The 18,306-nt window shown below is 44.2% G+C and overlaps 1 protein-coding gene across 6 annotated transcripts in view; it reads right to left on the reverse strand.

Moving 5' to 3' along the window:
• NLE1 (notchless homolog 1) overlaps positions 1-18,306 on the reverse strand; it is a 249,687-nt gene that overhangs the window by 179,220 nt on the left and 52,161 nt on the right. The window lies entirely within an intron of this gene.

Below are 18,306 nucleotides of genomic sequence, written 5' to 3' on the forward strand. Positions count from 1 at the left end.
AAAACAAAGTATTTGTGGGGGAGACCCCCCATGCCCCTAACTTACATTAAATCCGCGGTAAAGGCATGCGTTGTAAAGGCATGCACGTGGTAAAAATACACGTGCTTAAAAATGTGTCGTAAAGGTACAATGAGGTAAAAGCCTCGCTGTAAAGGCTGTTTCCCCTCAGTTAGTAGGAATATGCAACCAACTTCACACACTTTTCTGGGACCTCCCAACTAATTTACTACACCAGCAGCAAGCAATGGTAAGTAGTTATTTCGCTAAACATATCTGTATGGACTAGAATTGTCTTATAAGGACCCCCTGCCTAAAACACTCACCCCTGAACAAGCCATCATATTCACACACCCGTCAACAGACTGATCTCTGCGCATGCAACTTCAGACAGTGACTGATTAAGCCATTAGGGTATCGGACACAACCATGTTAACCTCTTTTCTCCCATATTAAGAATTCGTACACTTTCACACTGACTAGGAAAACAGTGGGTGAAAGTTTGAAACAAATGATAAATGGCACGTGGCGACACTAGTATTAGAATAATGGAAGCTCCGAAAACAATTGAGTAGCTTCAGCTTATATGGCTGGTATAAGCCTTCTGCCCCAACATTCCAATGCCTGTCTTTCTGTTTCTCTATTTAATATAACCGTATACCGGCTATTAAAGGCCCGCTGCAGCGTTAAAGGTCCGTGCCGAAGGCGAGGTACTTTAACAAAGCAGCGGGACTTTAAAAGCCGGTATAGCCCTGCTACAAAGGGCAATGAGGCAATTAGAACATTCTGCCACTAGAGGGCAGAATGTTCTAACAAATAAAACAAAGCCTTCAGGGAGCGCGAGGGGATTGAAATCCCCTCAGGCTCCCTGAAGCCTTTGTTCACTGCCAGAGCTGTGAAGAATCATTGGAATGTTGGAGCTCCAGGCTTATACCAGCATTTATAAGCCCAGAGCACTCCATTGTTTTTAATGGAGCTCCCAAAATTCCAATGTTCTAATTTAGAACACTCTCGACCCTCAGTGAATGGAATGTTCTACTAGCCTTACAGTGCTTCTGCTTCAGCTATACCGGTTGTTAAAGGCCCTCTCCTTTGTTATAGGCCCCCGTCTGCGTCTCGGCCCTATTACTCAGGTTCAGGGCCTTTAACAACCGGTAAATCTCTTGGCAGCAGGCTACATTACAAGACGAAGAATGTACTGTTGGTTTTGTCCTGTGAATAGCAATGTCATTTGCATAGCGACAAGCTAATGAAATGTGCGGTCTGCTTTCTTATCCACATAAGCATGTGAGGTGTTTTGTATGCTCCGATCTCTTGGTGTGTTTTTCTGCAGAGATAGGGTTTATGGTTTGGATTTGGGAGCAAAGACATGATTCACTTCAAACCACCAGTTGTACTATGTACGTATTTTGAATTAAAACAGGTTTTGCTAATTTACATCTGTGATGACTTTCCTCGAGTAAAATAGTTTTCCTTTACATAGCTTTTAACACGGGCTCTTATTTCCCCGCATGATAACATCTACAACCACTTGCCCGATATTTTCCTTTTCTTGCTTTACTTTCCGAGTTGAATACTCAACTCACTCTCAGTTTGAAGTTCCGGGACAGGATTTTGCAATTTCAGCCAGGTTATGTGGAAAAGGCAGTGTTGGCAGCATGCATTCCAGTCAGAGGCATAGGCTTTTTTTTTACCTCTTCCAGGTTCTCTATGTAAAGTTTCCGCCTTTATTTTCATATCTAGAACACGTACAAACGGTGGCTGCAGTGCATGTCGAGTTTGTGCTGCATATAAAGATGGCAGGGCTGGTGGTGTACGCTTGGACATACCAGCCTACACAAACATCTCCCTTTTCTCTTTGCTAAAATTAGATAAGTTGAACGAGGGGGAAAGCCAGCCCACCCCTTGCCTTCGATGTAGTCCGGCTTCCAATGCTATAGTGAAACCCACCACAGTCACATTTCTGATGTTGATAGCCATCTCCGGTAGCAACAGGCACCAATAAACACCCGAGCTAGCTCAAACTGATCCCTGTCTAGGCAGCAGGTAAGGGAGCACCTGTCTATGCCTAGCAACAGCTGGGAAAGGGGCCTCCATGATTGAGCCTTTAAAAAAACTTCAGACTCACTGGTTAGATGTAGCATACAGCCTTGGCTACCACCTGAAGAGCATACTGACCTTCTCACCAGTATTCTGCTCATCATTATACTCGCCATCAAGGATCACCTGTGCATCTGAAGAAAAGACGTCAGATCCATGAGTGGACTTCTTATGGTTGTTTTTCTTCCTCATGACTTGGCCTACGTTTGGGAAAGTCTAAATTTGCTTTGGTGCTGGATATTTTGAAAAAAAGGAAGACTTATCTGCCACCATGAGGCATTGGACTACATATAAAATGAGGTATCAAACGGATTCAAAGGAAGAAAGGCTACCACACTGCACCACAGGAGGAAAGGCTACAGGATTTCTCGAGTAGCACAGGTGTCTAATTCAAAGCACCAGTATCTCTACTTACATCTCCTTACTTTATTTATAAAGTTTTATATAGCGCGAACTTGATCCCGAAGGATATCAGAGCGCTTTACATTGAGACTGAAGACAGAGGCACTTCTGAACTTCATCACAAGGACCTGAAGCATCCCTCATACAATAAAACGGGGTTCATTGTTAACCTGTTTTCGAATGCAGGGGAGCTGGAGTAGGTTTGTTTGGTTCTCTACAAAGAGGTTTGTTTTCTTTGTGCTTCCTATTGTTAAGAATACTATAAATTACTTATCCGTAATAAAGCCTGTTTTTCTATATAAATGTAAAAAAAAAAACTACTTTATTTCCAACTCTAAACCACTTCCTAAAGCTTGACTGCTTAACTGCGCAATACTGAGAGTGAAGGGTTTTAAAAGAGTACTTGTTTATTCCGTTTGAATTCAACAGTATGGTGGCCCCAGGCTACCCAGTGGTAAACTCCAAGAGATATTGGATAACAACCTCCGATTTCCCAGTTATGACAAGAAAAGGCCACACTGGCTGAATTGCTTTCAGCAGATGACACCTCAGTATGTGCAAGAGGGTGGATTTAGAACATCGAGCATGCCCTAAGGAAAAAGCTGCGCACTCCCACCTCCCACTTTACATGGAAGACTTCGGTCTTCAGGCTGCATCGCACCATGGTGCTGGCTCAACAAGATTTAAAAGCAGTGTGCCCAGGTATTTTTATTGCATGTTTTAAGAAAGCCTGCATGCTTCCTTGCCTTTAGCGTATTTATTTTTAACAAAAAAAAGTTTATAAACCGAACAGGTTATCACACAGCAAAGTCAATTAAATGAGAGTGAAGGGGCATGATGAGAGGCTAGGCAAATAAACAGGAAGCACTTCCTAAACAAAAAGGGTGTTAAAATGTCGACCTGCCAGAAAAGTACACTGGCTCTTGTTTTGAAAAACACACTGGTTCTTAAACTACTTTTCTCTTCTGCAATTTAAACATGACCACCTTAAGCCATATCGCAAATTCCTAATTTGAACAAAAATAGGACAATGTATCCATCCTCACAATGCACTTGCATTGATGGACATATCATCCAAGCTATGAAAAACCATGAAAACATGTGCAAGACAATGGCTGAAGACCACTTTTTCGCTGTAATTCTTACCGTATTTTTCAAAAAAATTGATAAAATGAGGCATCCCAACAAATAACACTGCCTGTAGCCAAACATAACAAGCATTTGCAACGCAATAGGTCTCGCAATTGTGAGAGTTACAGTTATTGGTGTTGTAAATGATAATGTATTTTACACATATGTTTTGGTTTGGAGTGGAGTGGATCTAAGTGGTGTGGAGTAGAAATATGCTGGTTGGATTGTAATTGTTAGTTGTGGAATTGTGTGGTGTGGATTGGGTTTGTGTAGTGGAATTCTGTGGCATAGTGTGCAGTGGGATTATGTGGATAGTAATTATGTGTTATTGAGTGTACTGGAATTATGTGGAGTGGGATTGTGTGTTATAGAGTGCAATTAAGTGGAATGGTATTTTGTGGCTTGATGTGGATTTCTTTTGTTTGGATTGGATATATGAGGTGTGTTGTGCAATTGTAGTGTTGAATTATGGGTTTGTATTTGAATTATGTGGTCAAGAATGGAAATGTGTAGAGTAGAATTGTGTAGTGTGGAAGTGTGTGCCGTTTAGTGTAATTATGCGGATTGAAATTATGTGGCATAGTGTGGAGTGTATGTGTGGATTGTGTTACCAAGTTGTGATCAAAGTCAGACTGGCGGGAGGGGGGGTTTGATGACTGTACTGTTTTGCAAACTGTTAACCCAATAAATAAATTTAACACAAAAAAAACATATTAGTATATTTATCCATAATCAATTGAGGTCATCACGTAAACAAAAGTGCTGACAACAGTTTATAATTTCCACACTCTAGATACAGTCCCCAGTACCTCAACAATAAGTGTTAAAAGCCCAAAGGCATCCAAGCTGTACAGATCACCGTCTCATCAGAATAATTGTAAGAATAACCACATTGTAATCAGCTAGGATTGGATCATTTAAATAGTTCAAAACAAATTAAGCCCTTAATTCAATACATACTACATAATATATTATTCTTTCACCGTACACAAAACATTTATTCAAAGCAGATTTCAACAATATTCTGCAAACATAGTTCATCCTTATTTGATATGGGACTTCATGGCAGGAATGAAGCATATATAAAACATACTTATGTACACTGAAAACATCAGGCCTTCTGCAAACATTTCCATCGCAAATGCCACTGTATCACTGAGGGAGGAATGGTAATCTCCTATTGTGGACATTATAGTTGCATAATTATATGCAACGGGCAATTCATAAAACGCCAAGCTCATGTATTTATGTTATATACTAGATCAGATTGTAGAGTATTTTAAAAACACACCAATGTATTGTAGTGTAGTTCCTATATTCCCAATAGGCTCTGCGCATTGGAATAATATATACTATAGATTTGACATAGGACTGAGGTCTACTAGGTCTCTATCGAATATATTCGACTTCATTGTGAGTGCCAGATAGCTCAGAGGTCACTAGAAACTTTCACGAATGAACAAGAAGGGATTCGTTTCTGACAACCGCATAAACATGACAACTTTGTTTCCCAAGAATAAGAACTATATCTCTAGAGTCGCGGAAACAAGAGATCGATATTTCACTCAGTCAATCGTGCATGCTTCGTTTCACCAGAGGTGCAGAGAAATAGAGAGACGGGCGTTTTCAATAAAAGTATTTATTGAACAGTCTTCTTTCTCATGCAGAGGAAATGAACTGCTACAATCGTAATACTGGTTGCAAAGTACAATGCGTACAGTACGAAAAGTATTATAAAATAATACTGTAAAAGCATGATATGGTTTTTAAGCCATATAAAATAACATAGAATACATAAAATAATAAATAAAGACTAAAAGTACTCAACTGGTGCTTCTAAAATACGCCTACCCCGGTGTACCTAACCTAGGTCTAGTACAAGGGAAGAAGTAAGTGAGGTGTAGCTTAGTTTCAGTATTCTTTTGCCAAGAACCTATCCAAGATTTCTCTAAGGGTCTAATCGGCTCCGTACCTTGGTTTTACAATGAAGGAGGTCTGGTATCTTTCTCTCAGGACTCGATTTCCCAACAACCCGCAAGGGTAGCTTGGAAACACTTGAGCTGGATTTCTCGGCAAGAGAAAAGACAGCGTCTCTCTCAGTGTGTCTGCTGGAGGGTCAGCTTCCTTCGGCACTTGCTGCGGCGAGCTGTGTCGGGTAGGTAGATGGTCGAACTGCTCCAAATCACCGTGTGTTTGCCTGGGCAAGTGTGGGCATATTTATACCTTGAAAGTGCCTAGTTTGAAGTAAGGTTGGACATAACATCATTCAAAGACTCAGTTCTTTGAAAACTCCATGAGTTCTTGGATAAATCAATACTCAAGCAAGGGGAAGTAAGTCCCTGACTGCTGAAGGCGGGTTTTTCCAAGAAATCGTAGTGGATTTTAGGAACTAGTGGAAGTAGCCATGCCTTATTTGGACTGCATAGGCTAAGTCTAAATATGGTTATGATTTCTATGCCTATATAAGGATAGGGTGATTTATACCTATATATGGGCATGAATCGGGAAAATTACACTAGCGATTCAATTTCATCATCAAATACGAGGGCTATTATTACCCTAACCTAATGAAAAAGAAGATAATACAGTCTATGTACTATTAATTGCCAAATACTGGTATCACACTCCGTTAGATGAATACACTCGGAGAAAAGCTGAGCAACACATCACATAACAAGTATGAGTTAGTCGAGAACATGGGCACTAACCTTCACTATACCACTCAAGTATCCTTTGACAAAAAGATACTTGTAAAGGACATGAATGGCCAAGCAATTAATTTAATGAATGTATTAAGATTCCTTCAAAGCAGAAAGAAGAAGGGCACTTGAGGGTATCATCCACAATGGCAATTACTTTAGGAATGGTTAAAATATTATATCACTCAATCAATCATGCAAACCAGCCACCTGCTTCCAGATAAGCTGCCTGCCCAGGCTAACTTCTAAATTAATGGTATATGGTGTTCAGCCTAGTTCCGACCCCGACAAGCCTAAAACGTAACAATGCTGGCGATAATACCCATGACCATATCCAGATAATGCAGTCTAATCCACCTTATTTTCCACGTTCATGTTTACAATTGATGGAGGGAGGGTAATACATATGTAGCTAATCCTTGCACTCAAAGCAAATCACGACAAACTAGTCCTGATAATTTAAACAAGCATTGGAAATGCAATAGGTCTCGCAATAACGCAAGTCTGAACTATTAGCATTGTAAATGATAATGCCCTTTATTTTTGCGTTCTGGTTTTTGGAACATAAATAAAAGGCTTTGTCATTTACAAGGCCTGTAGCTTAAATTTGCGTTAAAACGAGACCTATTGCATTGCAATGGTGATGGTGCTGCTGAGTTTTCTCTGAATCTGCACCCTGAATCTGCACCCACAATGTGCACCCACAATGTCCGAGTGGCGTTGCGTGTGTCCGAGTGGCGTTGCGTGTGTCCGAGTGGCGTTGCGTGTGTCCGAGTGGCGTTGCGTGTGTCCGAGTGGCGTTGCGTGTGTCCGAGTGGCGTTGCGTGTGTCCGAGTGGCGTTGCGTGTGTCCGAGTGGCGTTGCGTGTGTCCGAGTGGCGTTGCGTGTGTCCGAGTGGCGTTGCGTGTGTCCGAGTGGCGTTGCGTGTGTCCGAGTGGCGTTGCGTGTGTCCGAGTGGCGTTGCGTGTGTCCGAGTGGCGTTGCGTGTGTCCGAGTGGCGTTGCGTGTGTCCGAGTGGCGTTGCGTGGGGCTGAGTGGCGTTGCGTGGGGCTGAGTGGCGTTGCGTGGGGCTGAGTGGCGTTGCGTGGGGCTGAGTGGCGTTGCGGGGCTGAGTGGCGTTGCGGGGCTGAGTGGCGTTGCGGGGCTGAGTGGCGTTGCGGGGCTGAGTGGCGTTGCGTGGCGTGGCTGAGTGGCGTGGCGTGGCTGAGTGGCGTTGCGTGTGTGAGTGGCGTTGCGTGTATGTTGCGTGGCTGAGTGACGTTGCGTGGCTGAGTGACGTTGCGTGGCTGAGTGACGTTGCGTGGCTGAGTGGCGTTGCGTGTGTGAGTGGCGTTGCGTGTGTGAGTGGCGTTGCGTGTGTGAGTGGCGTTGCATGTGTGAGTGGCGTTGCATGTGTGAGTGGCGTTGCATGTGTGAGTGGCGTTGCATGTGTGAGTGGCGTTGCATGTGTGAGTGGCGTTGCGTGTGTGAGTGGCGTTGCGTGGGTGAGTGGCGTTGCGTGGGTGAGTTGTGTTGCTTGGGTGAGTGGTGTTGCTTGGGTGAGTGGCGTTGCGTGGATGAGTGGGGTTGCGTGGATGAGTGGGGTTGCGTGGATGAGTGGGGTTGCGTGGATGAGTGGGGTTGCGTGGATGAGTGGGGTTGCGTGTGTGAGTGGCGTTGCGTGGGTGAGTGTGGTGTTGCGTGGATGATAGTGGGCTTGCGTGGGTGTGAGTGGCGTTGCGTGTCTGTAAGTGTTGCTGTGTGGGTCGGGAAACACAAGTACGGCCGGCCACATAATTAGGGGAGGAGAAGCCGCACAGCACACGCTGGGAGAAGCCCTTTGATGTGCTGTGCGGCCGCGATGCGCCCTCTGTGCTGGGGGAGGGCCATTAGCCTGAACTCGCGGCAAGATCAAACGAAGGGTGGGAGGGACATCGAGGAACAGATGGCCATGAAAGTGTATGGGCCAAAAGCGCGTGCCTGTACGTGCACTCGAAGAAAACGCCACGAAAAAAAGCGGTGGTTTGACAATCAGTTCGAGCACTTGAATTCTAGCCATTTCCCATTCCTTCGAGACCTAAAAACTGTGCAAGTTATAACCAACACACACTCACAATATGTATCAATTCAACCCTGCAGATATTGTGAAGTTCACTACTCATTTTATACATAATTATCCCTGTTCCTACTAATCTCTCATCAGGACAGCCAATTTTACCATGTCTATATATTATCAGAGACTAGGTGGTAAATCACTTAGAGCATATAGACTTGTGCACTAGGGTAATGTTCCTATTACTACTCTGAAATACTAGCGCAAACATATTAGAAAGCTTTCAACCGTTCATACGTGGATGAACGCACTGGGCAACATACTTCATTGTCCAATATGATTCAAGTGGGCACTTATCTGCCAACTAAATAATATGCAGTAATGCCAAGAAATGTCTAAAATGCTACTGTATTATCATTCAAAATCATACAGCAATCTGCATGTATCATACAACTTAAGCTGCACTCTCAACTGTCACATGTGAATCACGCTAATATTAATGATGTACGATTCTGAATCAAACTGATTTTGTGCTCTGTCCTATATATGGTAAACCACAAGGGCAGATTGTGGCATACATAACATTTTTGTATTACAGGTCATGTGTCCTAATAAAGTCACACACATTTCAGTAAAACATGTTTCCGTCTTGTTGCTTGTTTCTGCAGCAAAAGTGGCCTCGAATTGCTTGTATATGCCAACTTTCAATCATCATACCAGTGTTTGGATTTGTTGGAAGACTAGTATGTACCAAATAGTATCAAGTAGCTATTTCTCCTACAATAAATTAAAGGTATGTTTAAGATCTTTCCTAACAGCATTCAAAATAGGCCAATATATATCGAATCAGAATAGCTATATTCCATGGGTTTCCTATCTTTTTGAGCAACCAACATCAAATGGCAGAGGCTGCTTCCTCCTCCACCCTAGAGGCGTATATAAATTTGGGTGGGAGACAAGAGAAGTGCACAAATGAATGGTCCTGTTAAAACCGGGATACCCAGCCTATACAACAGAGACCATGGTCTTGTGCAGCACACAAAAGTGGAGCCCAATGAACTCCAACACATAGTAACCCCATACACATTCAACATTTACTACAAGCCCCTTCATACACTACTTCACTTGTGTGGGTAGGCCTAGTGCCCACGACAGAAACAGCCCAAAATGCAACATAGACACGCCATATTTTTACTGTGAAAACTAACCCTTTTTTCGCAAAAGGCCAAGTTGTGGATTTTTAACCCTAGCTCTGCCGGCACCAAGGGAAACCTAGCAAACCTATACATATTTGAAAACTAGACACCCAGGAGATTCCAGGAAAGGGTGATATGGGTGGTTCTCAACAGGTTCTGTTACCCAGAATCCCTAGCAAACCTCAAACTTTGCACACAAACAAAACATTTTCCTCACATTTCTGTGCTGGACAGTTCTGGAATCTGCATGGATCCACAAAATTCTACCCTTCCCACATTTCCAAAAGTCTTCGGATAAAAATGCTACCTCACTCGTGTGGGTGGGCCAAGTACCCACGACGGGTAAGGGCCCAAAACGTATTGAGGAGACATCAAAATTACCTATCATAAAACGACCTAGTTTTGCAAGGGGTGTGTGGGGTTTACCTGGGTTTTTGGCCCCGGGCTCAGTTGCCATCCAGGGAAACCTAACAAACCCACACATTCCTGAAAACTAGACACACGGGGGAGTCCAGTAAGGTATGGCTTGCGTGGGCAACCATACCGTTTCCTACCCAGAATCCCCTGCAAACCTCAAATTTAGCTGGAAAAAAAACACTTTTTTCTAAATATTCTGTGTGGGACAGTTGTGAGATCACCGGGCTGACACAAATTCCCACCACCCAGCATCCCCCAGGTCTCCCGATAAAAATGGTACCCAACTCATGTGGGTGGCCCAAGTACCCGTGACAGGCAAAGGCCAAAAACATATAGAGGAGACTTCAAAATGACCTGGTTTTGAAAGGGGGCACCTGGGTTTTTGGCCCCAGCAGCCATTTGGGGAAACCTACCAAACCCACACATTTCTGAAAACTAGACACCCGGGGGGACCAAGGAGGTATGGCTTGTAAGGATCCCCAACATTTTCCTACCCAGAATCCCCTGCAAATCTCAAATTTGGTTTTAAAAAAAACACATTTTCCACATATTTGTGTGTAGGATCACTGTGCCGGTGCAAATGTCCTACCACACAGTGTTCCCCTCAGTCCCCCGAGTAAAAGGATACCTCACTTGTGTGGGTGTCCAATGCAGAATTGGGAAAAAACTTTTTTTTTTAAATATGTAGCGCTTCGATTTCGCTGTGCTATACCCTTAATCCCTGTGTTCCCAGTCAGAGGCACTTGCCCCACCCACACAAGTGAGGTATCATTTTACTCAGGAGACTGAGGGGAATGGTGTGTGGTAGGACATGTGTCCCGGCACAGTGATCACACAGAAAAATATGTGGTAAATTTGTTTCTTTCAGCTAAATTTGAGGTTTGCAGGGGATTCTGGGTAGGAAAACGTTGGGGGACCTACGCAAGCCATACCTCGCTGGACTCCCCGGGTGTCTAGTTTTCAGAAATGTGTGAGTTTGGTAGGTTTCTCTAAATTGATGCCGGGCCCGGGGCCAAAAGCCCAGGTGACCTCCTTGCAAAACCAGGTCGTTTTGGGATAGGTAATCTTGATGTTTCCTCAATACGTTTTGGGCCCTTACCTATCGCGGGTACTGGGCCACAGAGGTAGCATTTGTATCAAGACAACTGGGGGATCGCTGGGTGGTAGAAAATTTGTGCCAGCCCAGTGATCCCACAACTTTCCCACAAAGAAATTTTAGAAAAAATTGTTTTTTTCATCTAAATTGGAGGTTTGCAGGGGATTCTGGGTAGGAAAGCGTTGGTGGGTTCATGCAAGCCATACATCCCTGGACTCCTCTGGGTGTCTTGTTTTCCGAAATGTGTGGGTTTGGTAGGTTTCCGTAGATTGCAGCTGAGCCCGGGACTAAAAACGCAGGTGACCCCCTTGAAAAACCAGATAGGTTTATGATCGGTGGGCACCTCGGTTTTTGGTCCCGGGTTTGCAGACATCTAGGGGAACCTAAAAAACCCAGACATTTCTCAAAACTAGACACCCGTGGGAATCCAGGGAGGTGTGGCTTGTATTGATCCCCCAACATTTACCTTCCAAAAATGTACTGCAAACCTCAAATTTAGCTAAAAAGTCACATTTTCCTCTAATATCTGTGTGGGAAAGTTATGGTATCACTGCACGTTTCCTACTACCCAGCATTCCCCTCAGTCTCCCTATAAAAATGATAGATTACTTGTGTGGATGAGCTAAGTGCCTATGATATAGAAGGGCCAAAAACGAGTAGAAATAGAGGGGGGCCCTAAAGCGGGTATAAAAGGGCAGTTGGTTTATACTTTTTTCGGCTAACGCTACTTTGGGCATCCACACAAATGAGGTATGATGTTTCTCGGGAGAGCAAGGGGAATGCTGGATAGTAGAAAAGTTGTGCCTGCACGGTGATCTACAGCTTACCCACACAGAAATCTGAGGAAAATGTGACTTTGTAAGTAAATTTGAGGTTTGATGGGGATTCTGGGTAAGAAAACGCTGGGGATCCATGCAAGCCACACCACCAGCCAAGAGACAGTACACGCACACAACCCATCCACACATCCATGATGATGGACGGAGCATCTGAACCAAACAAACACTCGCACCCAGTAAACAGATCTGGGTTTAATCCATCACCGTTCTTTAGCCCACTCTGCCACCCCAGTTCAGACATGGCCATATGCAAATCAGTTTTACCACAGCTTAATTTGAGCTGGAGCTTGTTGGTGCTTAGCACCGGCACCTAATTATCAGGGCCGGGTCTACAGTGAGTCACGCATTAAGATTAAGTGCACCGTCAGTAATAGATTTATTTAAAATGAGTCGTGGCACTGGCACAGAGAGCGTGTGCTGTTGCTGGGTAGTACTGCAAGTGTAAGTGCTGCTGACTCAGTGTCACTTAGTTTAAATTACCCGGTTACCGCGTTGTTGATTGATTATGTAAAACACTTACTCTGTGTTTTAAATGGTGACGACGTCACGTGAATGACTCAATTTCTCTTCACTCTTTCACTTCAAGACTTCTGGCCGCGGATCGGGCTTTGCCTGAGCTGGTCTTTTGCGGGGTTGGGGCTGTGCGCGGCAGAGACGCATGCGTAGATTTTGCAGTTGAATGCGCGCGCATTCGTTGCTTTAATTTTGCAATGGCACGCCCCGCCCCAGCATACCCGCACGGACCACCAGCACCGTATCCACTGGTGGTTGATGAACAACAACTACTTCAACGCCGCAGTTCAAAGTAGCGGGAGTCCGTGGGACGTTGGACGACTAGACAAACTCACCAGGTGAGGGCAAGCAAGGCATGGCCTGGGGGTAGGTGAGCGGCGACCTATAAATAAAGCTGCACACTTGAATGAACCACAGTCAGTCCTTGCAGAGCCAAGGGAAGGGAAGCCATGAAGGACATACTAACGACAGGGTGGTGATGGCGGTCCGCAGTTCTGTCCGTCGCACCTACCTCCACTTAGGCCTCCCTTCCACCCACCCCCCCACCCCACCCTCATACAACTGTTCAGCATTGCAAGCAGCAGGACGGACACCGCCCACAAGCAAGTGCCTACTCAGTTCCCGAGTCCCTGCTGTTTCCTGCCCATCCCCAGTGAGGCCTCTTTGAAAACCTCAAGGGCGCTGGAAATTCCGACTTTCTCATTTAAAGGCTGAAGCTCTCAAGTGGCGTGTCTGAGGATGCCACAAAGTGCAGCGGGAGCAGGGTTCAGCTGTAATGCCAGGCAGCATGAATGGGAAAGTATTAGTGAGGCGAGGGAACGGGGCAGCTTATGGACAGAACGGTACATTAAAAGCCGGGTAAGGCTGGGGCGGAGTCAGTCAGATCCCAGGACAGCTCCCTTTAAAGGATGGCGGTGGCGGCGGCATGCGGTCAGTCACGTGTCTGGCTGGTGCCTGTGGATACCCACAGAGACGGTCCATACCGTTTCAGCCTGTCCCCTGGACGCCTTGTTGTGCTAGGTCAGCACCAGTCACGTCAACGCAGTACCGTGGCAGAACAGAAGGGGGCAGAGTCAGTCAAATATGAAGCAGAGTCCAATGAAATGACAGCAGGACCCATCTGAATAAAACACATTTTGGGACGTTGACGTGAAAGGAGAGGACGGACAGGCCAGTCTAGGTGACACGAGAGGCCAGTAGAGCTAAAACAGAGTCAATCACACGAATGGAGCCTGTGAAAGGAGAGCAGAGACAGGCCAGTCTAAGTAACATGAGAGACCGGTAGGGCTGGGGCAGAATCAGTCAAATATGAAGCTCAGTCCCCTGAAATGACAGCAGGCCCCATCTGAATAAAGCACATTTCGGGACTGTAACTGAAAGGTGCGGACAGACAGGCCAGTCTAAGTGACACGAGAGGCCGGTAGGACTCGAACAGAGTCAGTCGCCTGTCAGGTTGGTGACTTTGGGAGGCTGGTGGGGCAGGGAACAGTCCACTGACTGTCCGGACAATCCATCAGTCACATATCAAGATACAGGCTCGGATAGGTTAATCAGACATTACTGCCATGTCAGGAGAGCCAGCTCAAAACGAGCCTCCCCCCATACACCTCACACTACCAAGGCCCTTTGACTGGAGGAGCTCAATAACGTGCCTTAAACTGTTTTGTGACCATTATTTCCCTAGATTTTTTTTATCGGATATTCTTTATAATTTCTGAGGAGAAATGTAAAGTCCTATGCAGTTTACACACTATGTTACTGGTTTATTGTTCTTTAAAACAGATCGCTTACAACAAACGGGCGATTTCTTTGGTGATCGAGCCTGTATTTTGGCCCACAGGCTCGATCACCTCCCTCCCCACCGAAGCATGCACACATGACCGCGAGATCTTGGCCTCACTAACTACTGTGTTGCTGTGTATGCCGGGGAGTCTGCTACGGTGCAGTCTGCAGCCCTCAGCAGCAGGGGGCACGTATTACCCTGGATGTGGAGGTGGGGACAGCCTCTGAGTGAGGGTGTTGTGTTTATGATACTTATGTCCCTCCTGGGACACCGTATCAAGTGTGCGTTTCAGTGTCCCTGTGTGGACACCATACGGCAGTGAGGTCATCAGCTGGAACTGTCACTTCTGACAGTTATCAGCTGATCACCGAGCTGGCTGGAGTTCGCTCCGCCTACTGTAGGAGCATTCGTGTTGGTCAATAGAAATAAACAGAACTTGACTACACTTACCGTGTTGGAGTTCTTAACAAGACTGGCGACGAGGTGACCAGCACAGAATCCACACGCAAAAAAAAAATAGAAGAATATTATAAGAAAATGACCAGCAGTCGGTGTGAGGAAAAAATGAATAGATAATTGATAAGGACATTTCGAACAAAGGAAATACAAGAGAAAAAGAAAGGAAATGAACAGGTACGAACAAAAAAACAAAAAAATTTACTGTCTGTGAGATATCGGAAAAACTTGATAGAGAAAGACTTTTGACAGAGCTACCACTGAGCTAATGAAGGGAAGTACGTATGGAAAAATATTGAGCAGAGAAAATTAATATAATCGCAAGCATCGTACATCGTCACACAGAATAATTGTGAGGAGAAGCAATCTGCAGATATTACAACGTGGCGTAGAAAGGAATATCTGATGTGACATCTAGTGAACACACCGTGTGTGCAATGTCATAAAAAAAAGAGAGGTTGTGTTGTATGACAAAACTCTGTGGAACTGAACCATTATGTCAAAAGGAACCGCCGCGATCAACTGTCTGTGTCAGGTGTAACCGACGATAGCCAATAGTGACGTCATCACGCATCGGAAGAGAACGTGGCGGCCATCTTGAGTGTAAATAAATAAAGCGCATTTCTGAACGGTCTAGACATCCAGCGCTCATCGGAAACAAGCAGAGAATCGGCAAAAAAGCAACGCGACGCCTCAGCACATTTAACTGGATTGAGAAAGGCATTCAAAAGGACAGCACACGCAAATTTGAGACGGTAATTTGAAAAACAAAACTAACACAGATTTAAGTGTAGTGCTATGAACTCTATTCTCTTTCCATAAAATCACTCATGTATTGAACTATTGTAACAGGTTGAAGAGAAGTGGGTACACTTAGACAACAATACAGGAACATTACTATTACTGGTAAACAACAAAGCAAACGAAAAATAAATGGTGAACTATAGCTAGTAAAAATGTTATTTAAAACATTTCAAAGACTGAGGCAAATTACACTATATTACACCTTATAAGCAAAGTGTTTACATCCAACTAAAATGGCTTCGGGCTGCATCTGGAATCTCTCGCCCCCAGAATCATTTCTGCGTGCTGGTAGTGTACCGGCATTAAAGTGGGAAGAGTGGAGGGAATATTTCCTCAATTACATCGCCACTCTAGAAGAAGATGAAGAAATAAAACCAGAAAAGAAGTACAAAATGCTAATGCACAGTCTAGGGGCAGGGGGAATAAAGGTGTATAATTCAATTAACAAAAAGGTAAGAGCAGAAAATGAAGGGGATGTATTCACAAACGCAATTGACGATTTAAATACATATTACAAACCACAAGTCTGTGTGGGAGTAGACAGATATAAGTTTTTCCACAGGAAACAGGGAAAAGAAGAGTCAGTAGATGATTACGTCTCCGCCTTAAAAATTTAGCAATAAACTGCCGTTTTGGTGATGACGAGTTAATAAGAGATCAGATTGTGATGCAAGGCTCCAATGAGAACATTCAAGATAACCTATGGGCAAAGGGTGAATACCCACTACAGAATATAATAGATATTGCTAGAAAGGCGGAACTCACAGGAAGATGTGCTAAGGCAGTACTGAAAGAAGACAAAACAAAGAAGGAAAGTGAACATGTGAGCAGGGGGTCAGACCAAAAAAGTTGGAAACCTGGAAAGCAGAATTGGAAAAACAAAGACACTGCGCAAACATACAATAAAGCAGAAACACGAAATAAGAGATACTGCTATCGATGTTTAAGCACAGCTCACATGGCATATGATTTTAAATGTCCTGCCCGTGAAACTAAATGCACATTCTGTGGTCTAATTGGACATTTCTACAAGGCGTGCAATAGAAGAAGACCACAACGGGTGAAAGCAGTAGAATACCAGGAAGATGGGTTTGAAGAAGAGTCAGATGAAGACATCAATATGTATATACTTAACATTGACGACGAACAGGATAAGGACAGTGGAACCAAAAGTAAGGCTAAAACAAGGAAACCGGTGTGCGAAATGACAATTGGTGGAGTAGAAATAAGCATTGTAGCGGATTCTGGTTCACCGTACACTATTGTAAATGAAAAAGTTTGGAGCGCAAAATTCAAAGAAAAGATTGGAGAAAGACTTAAACCGGATATCGTGATAAAATCATTCAATGGACAGCCTATTGAAATGTGTGGGTACAGAAGACTAAGATTCATTTTCAAAGGCAGAGAAGCAGATTGTAAACTTTACGTTTCAAAGGTGGGACAATCCGTTCTTGGATGGGTGGACCAGGGAAGCCTGGGAATCATGCTTGATCCAAACAGAAGTGAACCAGTGCTGAGCGTATCGGACACCAGCGACTATGCTAGCAAAATACTAACAAAATACCCAAAAATACCCGAGGAAAGTGGTAGGAGGTATAGCGTGCATTCACCGCTCAGAGATCGAGGTCAACCAATTCCAATCCGACCCTATAGAATCCTGTGAATACCTTGGTCTTAACGTAAGATTACCAAAAAATCAAAGCTATAACCTACATGCGTTCTACCACCCACCTGGAGATAACGCAAAGTTCACAGAGCATCTTATAGAGATCATAACTGCCTACTCTAACCCGTATGCCAACAACATATTCCTAGGGGACTTTAACCTCCACTGGGACGACGACAATGACAAATTGGTTAACTCGATCAAAGACTTCCTCTACGAGCTAAACCTTACACAAGCATGCACCCAGCCCACTCACTCACAAGGAGCGACTTTAGACTGGATTATCTCAAGAAACAATGAGACATCAATCCTCGCTATAGACCCGTGTGATTGGTCGGACCATCACGCCATAACATTCGCAATACCTATAATGAAAAAGGGCAGAACCGTGCAACCCCGTAAGCTCAAAAAATTGATACGAGATACAAAAGAAGCTAATATTGAACTTTTGGTCGAAAGATGTGAGAAAGACCTGAAGCCTGATAACAACAGCCAGAATGTCAATGAGCTGACGGATCACTACATAACTTCGATTGGGAAGATAGTTAATGACACATTGCCTCAAAAACTGAAAAGAGTCTCGGAAAAGCCAAAAAATCCTTGGTTTAATGAGGAACTGAACGAGGACAGGCGAAAACTGAGAATGGCTGAAAGGAAATGGAGACAACATCCATCCGCCCCCGAGCTGAAAGCCCTCAGAAAAACAAGGAAACAATATAACAAAAAGATAATCAACTCCAAAAAAGAATTTATAAGGGCTGAACTGGACAATGCCAAAAACAGACCACGAAAACTCTTTGAGATCCTAAAACAACAGTCAAATAAACTAACCAAAACGGCACAAGAGAACCCAAAAAATCCCATAAGCTGCGAGGAATTCTCCTCATTTTTCACGGAAAAAACCAAAATACTAGAAGTTGAGCTCACAAGTGCAGCGGCTAATCTCACGACCCTTCCCGCATCTGAAAATGAGGCTAATGTGACAACGGAAGATCTCCAAACAAAATATAAGGCAAATTGGGACACATTTGAACTATATGACCAGGGAAAGATCGCCAAAACACTAGCGGAACTTAGACCGAACAACCACTATCAAGACCCGTTACCGGCAAAATGTGTAAGAGAAATCAGCCAAACTCTAGTTCCGATCTGGACTAAGATAATAAATGCCTCAC

The sequence above is a fragment of the Lissotriton helveticus genome, chromosome 3_1 (assembly GCF_964261635.1).
Source record: "Lissotriton helveticus chromosome 3_1, aLisHel1.1, whole genome shotgun sequence".
Lineage (NCBI taxonomy): Eukaryota > Metazoa > Chordata > Amphibia > Caudata > Salamandridae > Lissotriton > Lissotriton helveticus.